Raw genomic sequence first — 15,724 nt, 5'->3', positions numbered from 1 at the left:
ACCGTTCAGTGACTCACCATTTCCCAATTCATAACATCTCACTACATCGGCGTAAAGGAGAGGTCACGTTTCATTTGTATCAGACAAGGAAAGGCTGGCATCAAATATTTGTAATTTGCCTTTGCAGGGAATTGAGTGGTGAAGCTAAAGGAGGAAGTGCGGGCAGTGCAATTCTCAGAGGAGTCATCAGCAGAGGAACTACAACTCCCAACATTTCACAAAGGCTGCAGAACCGCAGATTGAAGCCCTATAGTTTATAGGAATCAAAGGAGACATAAAAATTGCCAAACACAGTTTTCGCTGTAATTTTGCAAATCCACTTAATTTTTTGTTATGATTTATCAAAAATAGCAGAAAACTATTATTCGTAAATCCAACCTTAAGCCACATCCAGATGGCTGTCATGCAGTCACGTTTTTGGGAAATGCATCCATAGAAAATGACCACAGGTTTTATGCTAAATGTTTTAAAATGATTTTAGTATCACTATCTACATAAAAAAACATATAAAAAGTATTGCAATTTTCCCACATGACTTTGTTTTTAGTATAGCAGCCTTCTGAGCTGCTCTAACCTGGGCAAAGGTCATGGTGTAGGAAGGGGGAGGAGGAGAGCTGTGACCAGCATCGGACTGGCCCACAGGTTCATCGGAGGATCCACTAGTAGGCCGTGGTACTGGCCTTGCTGACTACTGCTGCATCTCCTCACCTACTTTCTGAAACGCCAGGCTTTCTTTAATAGCTCCAATAACTGATTGCTCACCCCTCTTCCCAGGAGACCAGTGCTGCTGGTATTAAGACTAACACTAATTGGTTAAATGACTGCAGACAATCAGTGTTGTTTTATCCTCCTGACTCCACAGCCCAGCATCAGCTGTGCAGAGATAAAAAATACTGCCTGTGGAGCTGGAGCAGCAGAACATGGGCCCAGAATGGAAGGGTGGGCCATTCCAGATAAGAACAGAACACCAATAAACATGAAGGTGCACAGTACACCTATGGGAGTGACATTACCTATTGTGAATGTTGGATCCTGTGTTATCTGCCGTATATAGAGGTATAACCTTTCAGTGTAATCCTGTCTGTTATGATAATGAGACTGATGAAACGTATCCTGTACAGCATAAGAAGTATGAGTCCAGTATAAGGCCTCGTGATCAGTGTGATTTCTGATTTTTTTATATAGATATATATATATATATATATATATATATATATATATATATATATTGCAATATGGATAAAGGAAAATTTTTATTTGATTTTTTTTTTATAGTTCATGCAAAAACTTGATTTAAACAAAAGATCATTTTCTAATGACACATTCCCTTCAACGTCACAAATCCCAGCAAACTGTTAGTCTATTTCTTTTCTTTTCGTTTTGCCACCAGTGATTATTATTATTATTGATTTGCAGACGATGCAAAGCTAGGAGGATTAGCTTACACTAGAGAAGACAGAGAAAGGATTCAGAAGAATCTAGATAAGTTTGAACAATGGACAGTGACTAATAGAATGGTATTTAACAGGGAGAAATGCGAGATTCTACATCTGGGCAAGAAAAACAAAAATTACATCTACAGAACTGGAGGAATAGAACTAAGCAACAGCACATGTGATAAAGACTTGAGTATACTAATAGATCACAGACTGCACATGAGTCAACATTGTGATGTAGGAGCAAAAAAGAAAACACAGTTCTAGGATGTATTAAGAGAAGCATAGAGTCTAGATCACGTAAAGTAATTACCCCCTCCACTCCTCCTTGGTCAGGCCTCATCTGGAATACAGTGTCCAGTTCTGGGCACCACATTTTAAAAAATACAATGAAAAAGTGGAGCAAGTTCAAAGAAGAGCTACCAGGATGGTGAGCGGACTCCAAAGTATGTCCTACAAGGAACGCTTAAAGGATCTGGGAATGTTTAGCTTACAAAAAAGAAGTCTGAGGCCATGTGCACACGTTCAGTATTTTTCGCGGTTTTTTCTTGTTTTTTCGCTATAAAAACATGATAAAAACGCAAAAAAACCGCTTACATATGCCTCCTATTATTTACAGTGTATTCCGCATTTTTTGTGCAAATGTTGCATTTTTTTCCGCGAAAAAATCGCATCGCGGAAAAAAAAGCAACATGTTCATTAAAAATGCGGAATTGCGGGGATTCCACACACCTAGGAGTGCATTGATCTGCTTACTTCCCGCACGGGGCTGTGCACACCATGCGGGAAGTAAGCAGATTATATGCGGTTGGTACCCAGGGTGGAGGAGAGGAGACTCTCCTCCACGGACTGGGCACCATATAATTGGTCAAAAAAAAAGAATTAAAATAAAAAATAGTCATATACTCACCTTCGATGGCCCCCGGAGGGTTCCCGCCTCTCACCGATGCATGCTGCCGCTTCGGTTCCTAAAGATGGTGTGGTTCAGGACCTGCGATGACGTCGCTGTCTTGTGATTGGTCGCGAGACCGGTCATGTGACCGCTCACGTGACCGCGACGTCATCGAAGGTCCTGAACCACACCATCTATAGGAACGGACGCCGCTGAGGACATCGGCTGTCTGCAGAGGGTGAGTATAACCATTTTTTAATTTTTTTTATTATTTTTAAACATTCTATCTTTTACTATAGATGCTGCATAAGCAGCATCTATAGTAAAAAGTTGGTCACACTTGTCAAACAGTATGTTTGACAAGTGTGACCAACCTGTCAGTCAGTTTTCCAAGCAATGCTACAGATCGCTTGGAAAACTTTAGCATTCTGCAAGCTAATTTCACTTGCAAAATGCTAAAAAAAAACGCGAAAAAAATGGGAAAAAAACGCAAAAAAAAAAATGCGGATTTCTTGCAGAAAATTTCCGGTTTTCTTCAGGAAATTTCTGCAAGAAATCCTGACCTGTGCACATACCCTGAAAGGAGACTTAATAGCTGTCTACAAATATCTGAAGGGATGTCACAGTGTAGAGGGATCATCATTATTCTCATTTGCACAAGGAAACCCGAGAAGCAAGGGCATGAAACTGAAAGGGAGAAGATACAGATTAGATATTAGAAAAAACTTTTAGACAGTGAGGGTGATCAATGAGTAGAACAGGCTGCCACATGAATTTGGCACATCTCATTACTACACATTCGTCATTATGACTGTTGTATGAAACACTAGTCCTAACAAATCTGGTCCATTGTGTTTGCATTCAAAGGATAGTTCAACTCCGTTAAGTGCTTTAGGGCCTCTTTCATCAGGGGACGTATCTAAGGCCGGTTTCACACGTCAGTGGCTCCGGTACGTGAGGTGACAGTTTCCTCACGTACCGGAGACACTGACACACGTAGACCCATAAAAATCAATGCATCTGTGCAGATGTCATTGATTTTTTGCGGACCGTGTCTCCGTGTGCCAAACACGGAGACATGTCAGTGTTCGTGGGAGCGCACGTATTACACGGACCCATTAAAGTCAATGGGTCCGTGTAAAACACGGACGTCACACGGACGGTCTCCGTGTGCAGTCCCTGTGGCGTGTAGGAGACAGCGCTACAGTAAGCGCTGTCCCCCCCACATGGTGCTGAAGCCGCCATTCATATCTTTTGTGCAGCAGCGTTTGCTGCATAGAAGATATGAATAATAGTGTTTAAATGAAAGATCTATGTGTCCGCCGCCCCCCCACCCCCTGTGCGCCCCCCCGCTGTTCAGAAAATACTCACCCGCTCCCACGTTGGCTGTCGCTGCTTCCTGGTCTGGCCGCGGCTTCTACTGTATGCGGTCACGTGGGGCCGCTCATTTACAATCATGAATAGTCGGCTCCGCCCCTATGGGAGGTGGAGCCGCCTATTCATGACTGTAAATGAGCGGCCCCACGTGACCGCATACAGTGGAAGCCGCGGCCAGACCAGGAAGGAGCGACAGCCAACGAGGGATGCGGGTGAGTATTTTCAGAACAGCGGGGGGGGCGCACAGGGGGTGGGGGGGTGGCGGACACATAGATCTTTCATTTAAACACTATTATTCATATCTTCTATGCAGCAAACGCTGCTGCACAGAAGATATGAATCGCGGATTCAGCACGATGCAGTGGACAGCGCTAAACTTTAGCGCTGTCTCCTGCACGCTCCGTGTGGTACCCACTCGCCACACGGGCGACACACGTGTGCCGCACGTATGGCCTACATGAGCTCACGGGCACACGGACACGGATAACTCCGGTACCGATTTTTTCCGGTACCGGAATTATCTGGACGTGTGGGACAGCCCTCAGAGGTTAAGGAATGTTACTTAACAGAAAATGGTATGGTTCAAAAAGTGACATTTTGTGCCAAAATTTTGCAGCAAAAATTGGCGAAACATAAGTAAACCAATTGATGATGTATAGTTAGACAAAAAAGCGTCTAAACATGTACCAGATTTTTTAATAATTTGCCACAAGACTCTCTACTCTAAATTGTTATAGTCTAAAAATGAGTTTAGTAATTTTGTTCTCTTGGATCTTGATAGAAACGAAAACCACTGTTTCGCCATGTAGGGGGTACAGCAGAGGCTCTTGGATTTCTTTGAAAGAGATTTGTGCATGAGGTGTTAATGAATGAATCATAATTTCTTGCAATTTTGGGGGGTATTTTTTTTTTTTAATTAGCTAAAGTTCAAATAAAACAATAAATGGAGAGAATGTGTCACACCTTTGTTGGCATTACATTACTTTATTTATAATGCGATTTTTAAAATGTCTTATTCCTCCGGGCCATGATGAAAACCGTGATTTATTTATAGATCAATCAGGAGAGAAAATACTTTTTTTTGCCCTTCAGGGAGATGTGAAGGGAAAAGGGCTGCAATCAATGCTCATTATTCACAAGATTTCGAGATTCACTGTAAAGATTGGAATGTCAAAGACTAAAGATTTTCCTTAGAGAACACCTGAGGTGTCCAAGCCATTGATGTTTTCTTTTCTTTCTTGCTGTATCTTTATGCCCATCAATCTGTAAGTCGTGACTATTCTGAGCCCATCACACGTGTACCATGGTTGCTAATGTCATGTCTACAGTAAACTCATCTATTATTGCTCTTAGGTTGATTGTGGGATAATGATGTTTTCTGGAATTGTAATGACCTGGTCACCAGGGAGCAGGCGAAAGGTCAGCATTGATTGAGTAAATCCTTTTGTTTCGCTGACCTTTGGAATTACCATTCATGTGGATTATATATTCTTTTACTCACATTTTTAGAAAAGCTGATTTATGATTGTTTTTTTTTTCCATGGAGGATTATTTTATAGTTTCCTATCAAGTTCATGGAAATTAAAATTGTTAAAGAGGTAATGTTTCCGAAAAGGAAATGGAAAGAACTGAACTTTTCGATTACATAGAATTTGCTGATATATTACTGACCTATTGTAAAATGATGGGAAACCTCAACCGCTCGGCCATGCTGTTATGTCCACCTGGTAAGGTGGATTCTAAAGACCCTAGGTCCGGATGTGCAGGACCACTGCGACAAGGACAGATGAGGTTGGTGCAGTGAGATGAATGGGCGCAGGCCAGCCGTAGAGGCTGTAATGGCTGGATGGTACCGGGTGAGTAGAATAGTAGAGCACAAGAGGGGAGAGCCCGTTGATGTGCACCAGCAGATTCATTCTTGTCATGTAGCAGAGCCGAGTAGGTTTGGTGAATTAACTAACAATGTATCAGAGCCCAGCAATGTGACAGATTGGAGTGTTGTAGTAAGTCAAGCAGAATAGCAGAGCTGGGTATGTCACTGTATTAAAGGAAGAAAGTCCAGTAATGGCAGCTGAGTGGATTGTTGTAGCAGTACCCAGCGGTGTAGCAGAAATGGTTTTGTCATATGATTCACTAGTATTGGAGTAAAGGCAAGTGAATCAGAAAAAAAAGTAAAGTATTGGCTACAAGCCAATTATCGAAATGGTCAGAAATGTGCTGCCGCCTTAGCCGACCTATAAAGTTGGGGAGCATGAATTCAGATGTATGCGGTTAATATAGTAACTCAAAGCACAGAGGAAAGGAAGGAGCCAGCCATAGCAGGAAACAAGTGGGGAATCCAACGCTGGAGCTGGGACAGGTAAAAGACACATGCAATCTCAATAGACAAACACTGCTATTAGTGTGCCTTGTACTTGAAATCTCAGTGACCTAAAACATGGCACTGTCAGAGGATGACAACTCTCACGCAAACTGGCAACAGTACAAGAACTGTACATTAAATGGGTTTTGTCAAGGGACGCAACTCCGCTGCCTCCAGTCATCAGGACAATTACGCAATTGACTGACGGGTGATGGATGAGGCCGCGATTGCTTTCACTACTGGGCCGGTTATTGGGAACTCGCAGTGAACGCACGGTATATACCCCTCCGATTCCAATGCACCGAATATATATACTGTTGTGAATTCTGCTTTTGGGCTCCCTCCGGTGGTTGTAGGTGGTAATGCAGTTGTCCCTGAGTTGCAGTCCTGGTCATGTGTATCTGCTGATTGCAGTTCTGACTGGGGTATTTAGGCGTGCAGGATTCATTAGTCCTTGCCAGTTGTCCATGGTTGTTGGGAGGTTTTGGTCCTGGTTTGGTTCCTTCTGCCTTCTGCCAAATCAGCAAAGATAAGTGTCTGGTTTTGGTTTCTGTGGCACACATGCTGTGTGCTTAATAATTCTGTGCTATTCAGTGTTTTTTTTGTCCAGCTTAGATTGTGTCAGTATTTTCTCAGTCTTGTTGGATTCTCTGGAGTGGCAGATATACATTCCATGTCTTTAGTTAGATTGTGGAACTTTTTGTATTATCTGCTGTGGATATTTTTGGAAGGGTTTTAATACTGACCGCTTAGTATTCTGTCCTATCTTTCCCTATTTAGCTAGAGTGGCCTCTTTTGCTGAATCCTGAAGACACACTCCCGGCCGTAAGGCAGTACAGAGCACAGCGGTGACGTCACCGCTGTGATCTGCTTTCACTTTACGGCGGCACTCAGTCAGAGCGGGAAGCAGACGGCAAGGGACCTGACGGACACCGGAATGTGAGTATGTACGGTTTGTTTTTTTTTACTTTTACGCTGGTAACCAGGGTAAACATCGGGTTACTAAGCGCGGCCCTGCGCTTAGTAACCCGATGTTTACCCTGGTTACCCGGGGCCTTCGGCATCGTTGGTCGCTGGAGAGCGGTCTGTGTGACAGCTCCCCAGCGACCACACAACGACTTTCCAACGATCACGGCCAGGTCGTATTGCTGGTCATGATCATTGGAAAGTTGCAGAGTGTGACAGTACCCTAAGCTAAGTTGGCCTAGCATTGTCCATTATTACCGGGTGCTGACGCCTGCTGTTCATAGTGAGGTCATCACTGTGGCCAACAAACGGCTTTAGTTATTGTGTTTTTGCTATGTAATTTGAAGACAACAGGAGATGAAGGTTAAAAGACAGATTTCAGCGATTTCTTTCTTATCAAGCTCTAAGGTTTTGTTTGCTTACAATGATTGTTTTAGCACCAGTAGCTTATCATTGCTGTGCACCTTGTTCCAACACGCCCTTTCCTGTGATAGGTACTGTATTTTTCCGACTATAACACGCACTTTTTCTCCCCAAAAAAAGGGGGGAAAATGGGGGGTGCGTCTTATAGTTGGAATACAGGCTTACCGGCAGTGGTGTGGCGGCGGCGGCAGAGGTGCGGGGATGAGGAGGCGCAGTGAGCGGTATGGCGTGAGCGGGGTCCCTTTCACAGGTGAGGTGATGCAGCAGCACGATAAGCAGCAGAGCCGGGTGAGCCAGGGCTTCAGGAAAATGGCCACGGGAGACCACGCGTGCGCAGATGGAGATCGCGGTGGCCATTTTCCTGATGCCGAGTTTGCAGATTTAGATCTCGGCTTCAGGAAAATGGCCGACGCAATCTCCATCTGTGCACGCGCGGCCTCCCACGGCCATTTTCCTGAAGCCCCAGGAAGCAGAGCACTCCATCTGCGCATGCGCGGCCTCAGGAAGATGGCCTGTTGTGAACTCTGTTTCCGGGCTCCCTCCTGTGGTCATGAGTGGTACTGTGTGAGTTCTCTCTTTGGGCTCCTACTGGTGGCTCTTTTTGTTATTTTGCAGGTTTCTGGCAGGATCAGCTGTCTCGTCATCTGCTAGTTAGGTTTCCTATTTAATCCACCTGGTCCTTCATTCCTTGCCTGTTGCCGTTGTATTCAGTGCTATTCTGATTGCTCCTGTCTACATCCGTTATCAGTCTCTCCAAGAGAAGCTAAGTTCTGTTTGCTTATTTTTGCTCATCTGTGTTCAAGATGTTTCCTAGTATATGATGAGTTTTTGTCCAGCTTGCTAATATGTGATTTCCCTGCTTGCTGGTGCTCTGGGGTGCTGAGTTGCTCCCCCCACATCGTTAGTTGGTGTGGGGGTTCTCGCATTCTCTGCGTGGATATTTTTGCATAGGGTTTTTTACTGACCGCACAGATCCCTTGCTATTTTCTGCTATCTAGCGTTAGCGGGCCTCATTTGCTTAACCTGTTTCATCTCTGCGTTTGTCTTTTCCTCTTAACTCACCGTTATTATTTGTGGGGGGCATCTATATCTCTGGGGGATTTCTCTGAGGCAAGTGAGGTCTTTACTTTCTCTTTAGGGGTAGTCAGTTTCTCAGGCCGTGAAGAGACGTCTAGGATTTCAGGAAACGTTCCACGGCTGCCTATAGTGTGTGCGGTTAGGATCAGGTTTGCGGTTAGTCCAGTTACCACATCCCCAGAGCTCGTCCTATTATTTTCTACTTAGCTGGTTAGATTTGTGATCCTAAGCCACTAGGATCATAACAGTGCAACAGGCCAAAAGTGTTAAATGCATCGCAAAAGTGGGATAAGAGAAATCCTGAGTTCAATTTTTTTTTTTCTGCTCTTCAGTCTGTCCTGCTTCTCTCCTCCCCTTAATCTCTGGGTGGCTTTGAGTTCTGCTGCAGACATGGATATTCAGAGTCTGACTTCAAGTGTGGATCATCGTGCTGCAAGGGTGCAAAGCATTCACGATTTTGTTCACAGTCCTATGTCTGAGCCAAAAGTACCTATTCCTGAGTTTTTTTCTGGAGATAGATCTAGGTTTCTGAATTTTAAGAATAATTGTAAATTATTTCTTTCTTTGAGACTTCGTTCCTCTGGTGATTCCGCTCAGCAAGTTAGAATTGTTATCTCTCTGTTACGCAGCGACCCTCAAGATTGGGCCTTCTCCCTGGCGCCAGGAGATCCTGCATTGCTGAATGTGGATGCGTTTTTTCTGGCGCTTGGATTGCTTTATGAGGAACCTAATCTGGAGAACCAGTCAGAAAAGGCCTTGCTGGCTCTCTCTCAGGGTCAGGATGAAGCTGAGGAGTATTGTCAAAAATTTCGGAAATGGTCGGTGCTTACTCAATGGAATGAGTGTGCCCTGGCTGCAAATTTCAGAGAAGGTCTTTCTGAAGCCATTAAGAATGTTATGGTGGGGTTCCCCACGCCTGCGAGTCTGAATGAGTCAATGGCTTTGGCCATTCAGATTGATCGGCGTTTGCGGGAGCGCAAACCTGCGCACCATCTGGCGGTGTTTTCTGAACAGAAACCTGGGTCTATGCAATGTGATAGGATTCTGACCAGAATTGAACGGCAAAATCATAGACGTCAGAATGGGTTGTGCTTTTACTGTGGTGATTCAGCTCATGTTATCTCAGCATGCTCTAAGCGCACAAAAAACTTTGCTAGATCTGTCACCATTGGTACTGTACAGCCTAAATTCATTTTGTCTGTTACTTTGATTTGCTCTCTGTCATCCTACTCAGTTATGGCTTTTGTAGATTCAGGTGCCGCCTTGAATCTGATGGATTTGTCATTTGCCAAGCGCTGAGGTTTTATCCTTGAGCCATTACAGTTCCCTATTCCATTGAAGGGAATTGATGCTACACCATTGGCCAAGAATAAACCTCAATACTGGACTCAAGTGACCATGTGTATGACTCCTGCACATCAGGAGGTGATTCGCTTTCTTGTGTTATATAATTTACATGACGTTGTCGTGTTGGGTCTGCCATGGTTGCAGGCTCATAATCCAGTCCTGGATTGGAAAGCTATGTCTGTGTTGAGTTGGGGTTGCCAGGGAATTCATGGCGATGCTCCCTTGGTATCAATTGCTTCCTCTACTCCTTCTGAAGTCCCTGAGTTTTTGTCGGACTACCAGGATGTATTTGATGAGCCCAAATCCAGTGCCCTACCTCCTCATAGGGATTGTGATCTAATATATAAAGCTGAATGTGTGTGTGTGTGTATGTATGTATGTATGTATGTATGTCCGGGATTGGCATCTGAACCGTAGCAGCTACAGCCACAAAATTTTGCACAGTCACACGTCTGGACCCCGAGAGCGTCATAGGCTATGTTGTGAGGTGAAATTTTAACCCCGCGCTTTCCAATTCACCAAACAATTTTGCCCCTATCTACATAATGGGGAAAAAGTGAAAGGAAAAGTGTTGGAGGCGTCGCAGCTACAGGCACAAAATTTTGCACAGTCACACGTCTGGACCCTGAGAGCGTCAAAGCTATATTGTGAGGTGAAATTTTAACCCCGCGCTTTCCAAGTCACCAAACAATTTTGCCCCTATCTACATAATGGGGAAAAAATGAAAGGAAAAGTGTTGGAGGCAAATTAACAGCTGCCAGATGTGAACAAGGGGGACTTAAAGAATGACAGCGATGGCACCAAAGAGTATATACTGTACAGTTGCTAAGGTGGGGCCCCAACATGGGATAATCACACCACCACGGGGATATGAACACACACACAAAATGCGCCACACACTACCACGTGCTCGAACACATATACCACCCTCAGTGCACATTTCACCACACATACACCAACCTCGCCACATAAAAGTAGAAACACAAAAGTCGCCGCTCAAAACTCGCCACGCGCAAAACTCTCCACATGCAAAACTCGCCACACGTGCAAAACTCGCCACACGCAAAACTTGCACACGCAGAAAAATTGCCACACGCAGAAAAATTGCCACATGCACAAAAGTTGCAACACATGCAAAAGTTGCCTCACACAAAACTTGCACATACTCAAAAGGCACCACACATAAAACTCGCCACGCGCAAAACTCGCCATGCGCAAAACTTGCTGCACACAACTTGCTACACTAACCTGTCACATGCAACTCGACACACAAAAAGTTGCTACACGCATGTCGCCACACAAAACTCATCTCACAAAAGTCCCTACATGCATGTCGCCACACGCAACTCAACACACACAACTTGACACACGAAACTCGCCCTAAAACACACACAAGTCTGGTATCCTTCAAAAATAAAAATCTGATTAATAAGCAGACAAACTACAAGAGCAACAAATGTACCATATAGGAATCCGGCAGCTGTCAGTCACATGACCAGTCTATTATGTGTATGTGTGAGCTAATATATACTGCCAGGGGGTGGGCTTACTGTTGGCTGGGGATTTATCAGGCTGCCATTTTAGCTTACAAATACTGAGGTAAAAATACTGACCAAATAACGTGTGAACGAGGGCTAATACAGGAGGAGATGGCATACAGCTATATACTATATACAGGAGATGACACACAGGTATATACTATTTACAGGGGAGATGACACACAGGTATATACTATATACAGGAGGAGATGACACACAGATATATACTATATACAGGAGAGATGACACACAGGTATATACTATATAGAGGAGGAGATGACATACAGGTACATACTACATACAGGAGGAGATGACATACAGGTATATACTATATACAGGAGGAGATGACACACAGGTATATACTATATACAGGAGCAGATTACCTACAGGTATATAGTATATACAGGAGGAGATGACACAGGTATATGCTATGTATAGGAGGAGATGACATACAGGTATATACTATATACAGGAGATGACACACAGATATATACTATATATAGGTGAGATGACACACAGGTATATACTATATACAGGAGATTACATACAGGTATATCTAATATATAAAGCTGAATGTGTGTATGTATGTATGTGTGTATGTCCGGGATTGGCATCTGTACCGTCGCAGCTACAGCCACAAAATTTTGCACAGTCACACGTCTGGACCCCGAGAGCGTCATAGGCTATGTTGTGAGGTGAAATTTTAACCCCGCGCGTTCCAATTCACCAAACAATTTTGCTCCTATCTACATAATGGGGAAAAAGTGAAGGGAAAAGTGTTGGAGGAAAATTGACAGCTGCCAGATGTGAACAATGAGGACTTAAAGAATGAGAGCGATGGCGACAAAGAGTATATACCGTACAGTTGCTAAGGTGGGGCCCCGACATGGGATACTCACCACACACGGGGATATGAACACAAACACAAAATGCGCCACACACTACCACGTGCTTGAACACATATACCACCCTCAGCACACATTTCACCACACACACACACCAACCTCGCCACATAAAAGTCGAAACACAAAAGTCACCACTCAAAACTCGCTACATGCAAAACTCGCCATATGCAAAACTAGGCTCACGCAAAACTCGCCACACGTGCAAAACTCACCTCATGGAAAACTCACCTCATGCAAAACTTGCACACACAGAAAAATTGCCACATGTACAAAAGTTGCACCACATGCAAAAGTTGCCTCACACAAAACTTGCACATACTCAAAATGCACCACACATAAAACTCGCCACGCGCAAAACTCGCCATGCACAAATCTTGCTGCACACAACTTGCTACACTAACCTGTCACATGCAACTCAACACACAAAATGTTGCTACACGCATGTCGCCACACAAAACTCATCTCACAAAAGTCGCTACATGCATGTCGCCACACGCAACTCAACACACACAACTTGACACATAAAACTCGCCCTAAAACACACACAAGTCTGGTATTGTCCTTCAAAAATAAAAATCTGATTAATAAGCAAACTACAAGAGCAACAAATGTACCATATAGGAAATACGGCAGCTGTCAGTCACATGACCTGTCTATTATGTGTATGTGTGAGCTAATATATACTGCCAGGGGGGAGGGCTTCCTGTTGGCTGGGGATTTATCAGGCTGCCAATAGCAACCAATCACAGCTCAGCTTCTATTTTGCTACAGTTAATTAACCTGAGCTCTGATTGGTTAATATAGGCAACAAAGACATTCTCAGTATAACAAAGCTAATATATGTTGTGAAATGCTTCTATTTGCTTAGTTTTTGCCTTTTAATAATTACATTTCTATCTATTTGTTTTGTGGTTTTTGTGTGCAGAATAAATTTTTGTTAACACATTCTATTTTGCTAACAGCAGTCATTAACCCGGGCGAAGCCGGGTAGTACAGCTAGTTGTGCTATAAATTTGATTCCTGGTAGTAAGTTCCCTAAGGGACGACTGTTTAATTTGTCTGTACCAGAGCATGCCGCTATGCGGAGCTATGTAAAGGAGTCTTTGGAGAAGGGACATATTCGCCCCTCCTCGTCCCCTCTTGGTGCGGGATTCTTTTTTGTGGCCAAGAAGGATGGTTCGTTGAGACCCTGTATAGATTATCGCCTTCTAAATAAAATCACGGTCAAATTCCAGTATCCCTTGCCATTGTTGTCTGATCTGTTTGCTCGGATTAGGGGGTCTAGTTGGTTCACCAAGATAGATCTTCGCGGTGCGTATAATCTTGTGCGTATAAAACAGGGCGATGAATGGAAAACAGCATTTAATACGCCCGAAGGCCATTTTGAGTAGTTGGTGATGCCTTTTGGACTTTCTAATGCCCCTTCTGTGTTTCAGTCCTTCATGCACGATATCTTCCGAGAATATCTGGATAAATTTATGATTGTGTATGTGGATGATATTTTGGTCTTTTCAGATGATTGGGAATCCCATGTGAAGCACGTCAGGATGGTATTTCAGGTCCTGCGTGCCAATGCCTTGTTTGTGAAGGGTTCCAAATGTCTCTTCGGAGTCCAGAAAGTTTCCTTTTTGGGCTTTATTTTTTCTCCTTCTTCTATTGAGATGGACCCAGTCAAGGTCCAGGCTATTCATGATTGGACTCAACCTACATCGGTTAAGAGTCTTCAGAAGTTCTTGGGTTTTGCTAATTTTTACCGTCGCTTCATTGCTAATTTTTCTGGTGTGGTTAAACCTTTGACGGATTTGACCAAGAAGGGTTCTGATGTGACTAACTGGTCTCCTGCGGCCGTTGAGGCCTTTCAGGAGCTGAAGCGCCAGTTTTCTTCGGCTCCAGTTTTATGTCAGCCAGATGTCTCTCTTCCCTTCCAGGTCCAGGTTGATGCTTCTGAAATTGGAGCAGGGGCTGTTTTGTCACAGAGAAGCTCTGATTGCTCTGTGATGAAGCCATGTGCCTTCTTTTCAAAAAAATTTTCGCCGGCTGAACGAAATTATGATGTTGGTAATCGGGAGTTGTTGGCAATGAAGTGGGCATTTGAAGAGTGGCGACACTGGCTAGAGGGAGCTAAGCATCGTGTGGTGGTCTTGACTGATCATAAAAATTTGATTTATCTTGAGTCGGCCAAGCGGTTGAATCCTAGACAGGCTCGTTGGTCGTTGTTTTTCTCACGTTTCGATTTCGTGGTCTCGTACCTTCCTGGTTCGAAGAACGTGAAGGCTGATGCTCTTTCTAGGAGTTTTGTGCCTGACTCCCCTGGAGTTTCTGAGCCGGTTGGTATCCTCAAAGAGGGGGTAATTTTGTCTGCCATTTGCCCAGATTTGCGACGGTTGTTACAGGAATTTCAGGCGGATAGACCTGACCGTTGTCCATCAGAGAGACTGTTTGTCCCAGATAGATGGACCAGCAGAGTTATTTCCGAGGTCCATTGTTCAGTGTTGGCGGGTCATCCTGGGATTTTTGGTACCAGAGATTTGGTGGCTAGATCCTTCTGGTGGCCTTCCTTGTCGCGGGATGTGCGTTCCTTTGTGCAGTCCTGTGGGATTTGTGCTCAGGCTAAGCCTTGTTGTTCTCGTGCCAGTGGTTTGCTTTTGCCTTTGCCGGTTCCTAAGAGGCCTTGGACGCATATTTCCATGGATTTTATTTCGGATCTTCCGGTCTCTCAGAGAATGTCTGTCAACTGGGTGGTTTGTGATCGTTTTTCTAAAATGGTCCATTTGGTGCCCTTGCCTAAGTTGCCTTCTTCCTCCGATTTGGTTCCGTTATTTTTTCAGAATGTGGTTCGTCTGCACGGCATCCCTGAAAACATTGTGTCTGACAGAGGATCCCAGTTTGTGTCCAGATTTTGGCGGTCCTTTTGTGCTAAGATGGGCATTGATTTGTCTTTTTCGTCGGCCTTCCATCCTCAGACGAATGGCCAAACCGAGCGAACTAACCAGACCTTGGAAACTTATTTGAGATGTTTTGTTTCTGCTGACCAGGATGATTGGGTGGCTTTTTTGCCATTGGCCGAGTTTGCCCTTAATAATCGGGCTAGTTCGGCTACTTTGGTTTCACCTTTTTTTTGTAATTCTGCTTTTCATCCTCGTTTTTCCTCGGGTCAGGTTGAGTCTTCTGACTGTCCTGGGGTGGATTCTGTGGTGGATAGGTTGCAGCAGATTTGGAACCATGTGGTGGACAATTTGATGTTGTCACAAGAGAAGGCTCAGCGCTTTGCTAACCGTCGTCGCTGTGTGGGTCCCCGACTTCGTGAGGGGGATTTGGTGTGGTTGTCTTCTCGTTATGTTCCTAAGAAGGTTTCTTCTCCTAAGTTTAAACCTCGTTTTATCGGTCCTTATAAAATTTTG

Source organism: Ranitomeya variabilis, chromosome 4 (genome assembly GCF_051348905.1).
Source record: "Ranitomeya variabilis isolate aRanVar5 chromosome 4, aRanVar5.hap1, whole genome shotgun sequence".
Lineage (NCBI taxonomy): Eukaryota > Metazoa > Chordata > Amphibia > Anura > Dendrobatidae > Ranitomeya > Ranitomeya variabilis.
The sequence above is the reverse complement of the archived record's forward strand: the minus strand, read 5'-3'. Positions refer to the sequence as shown.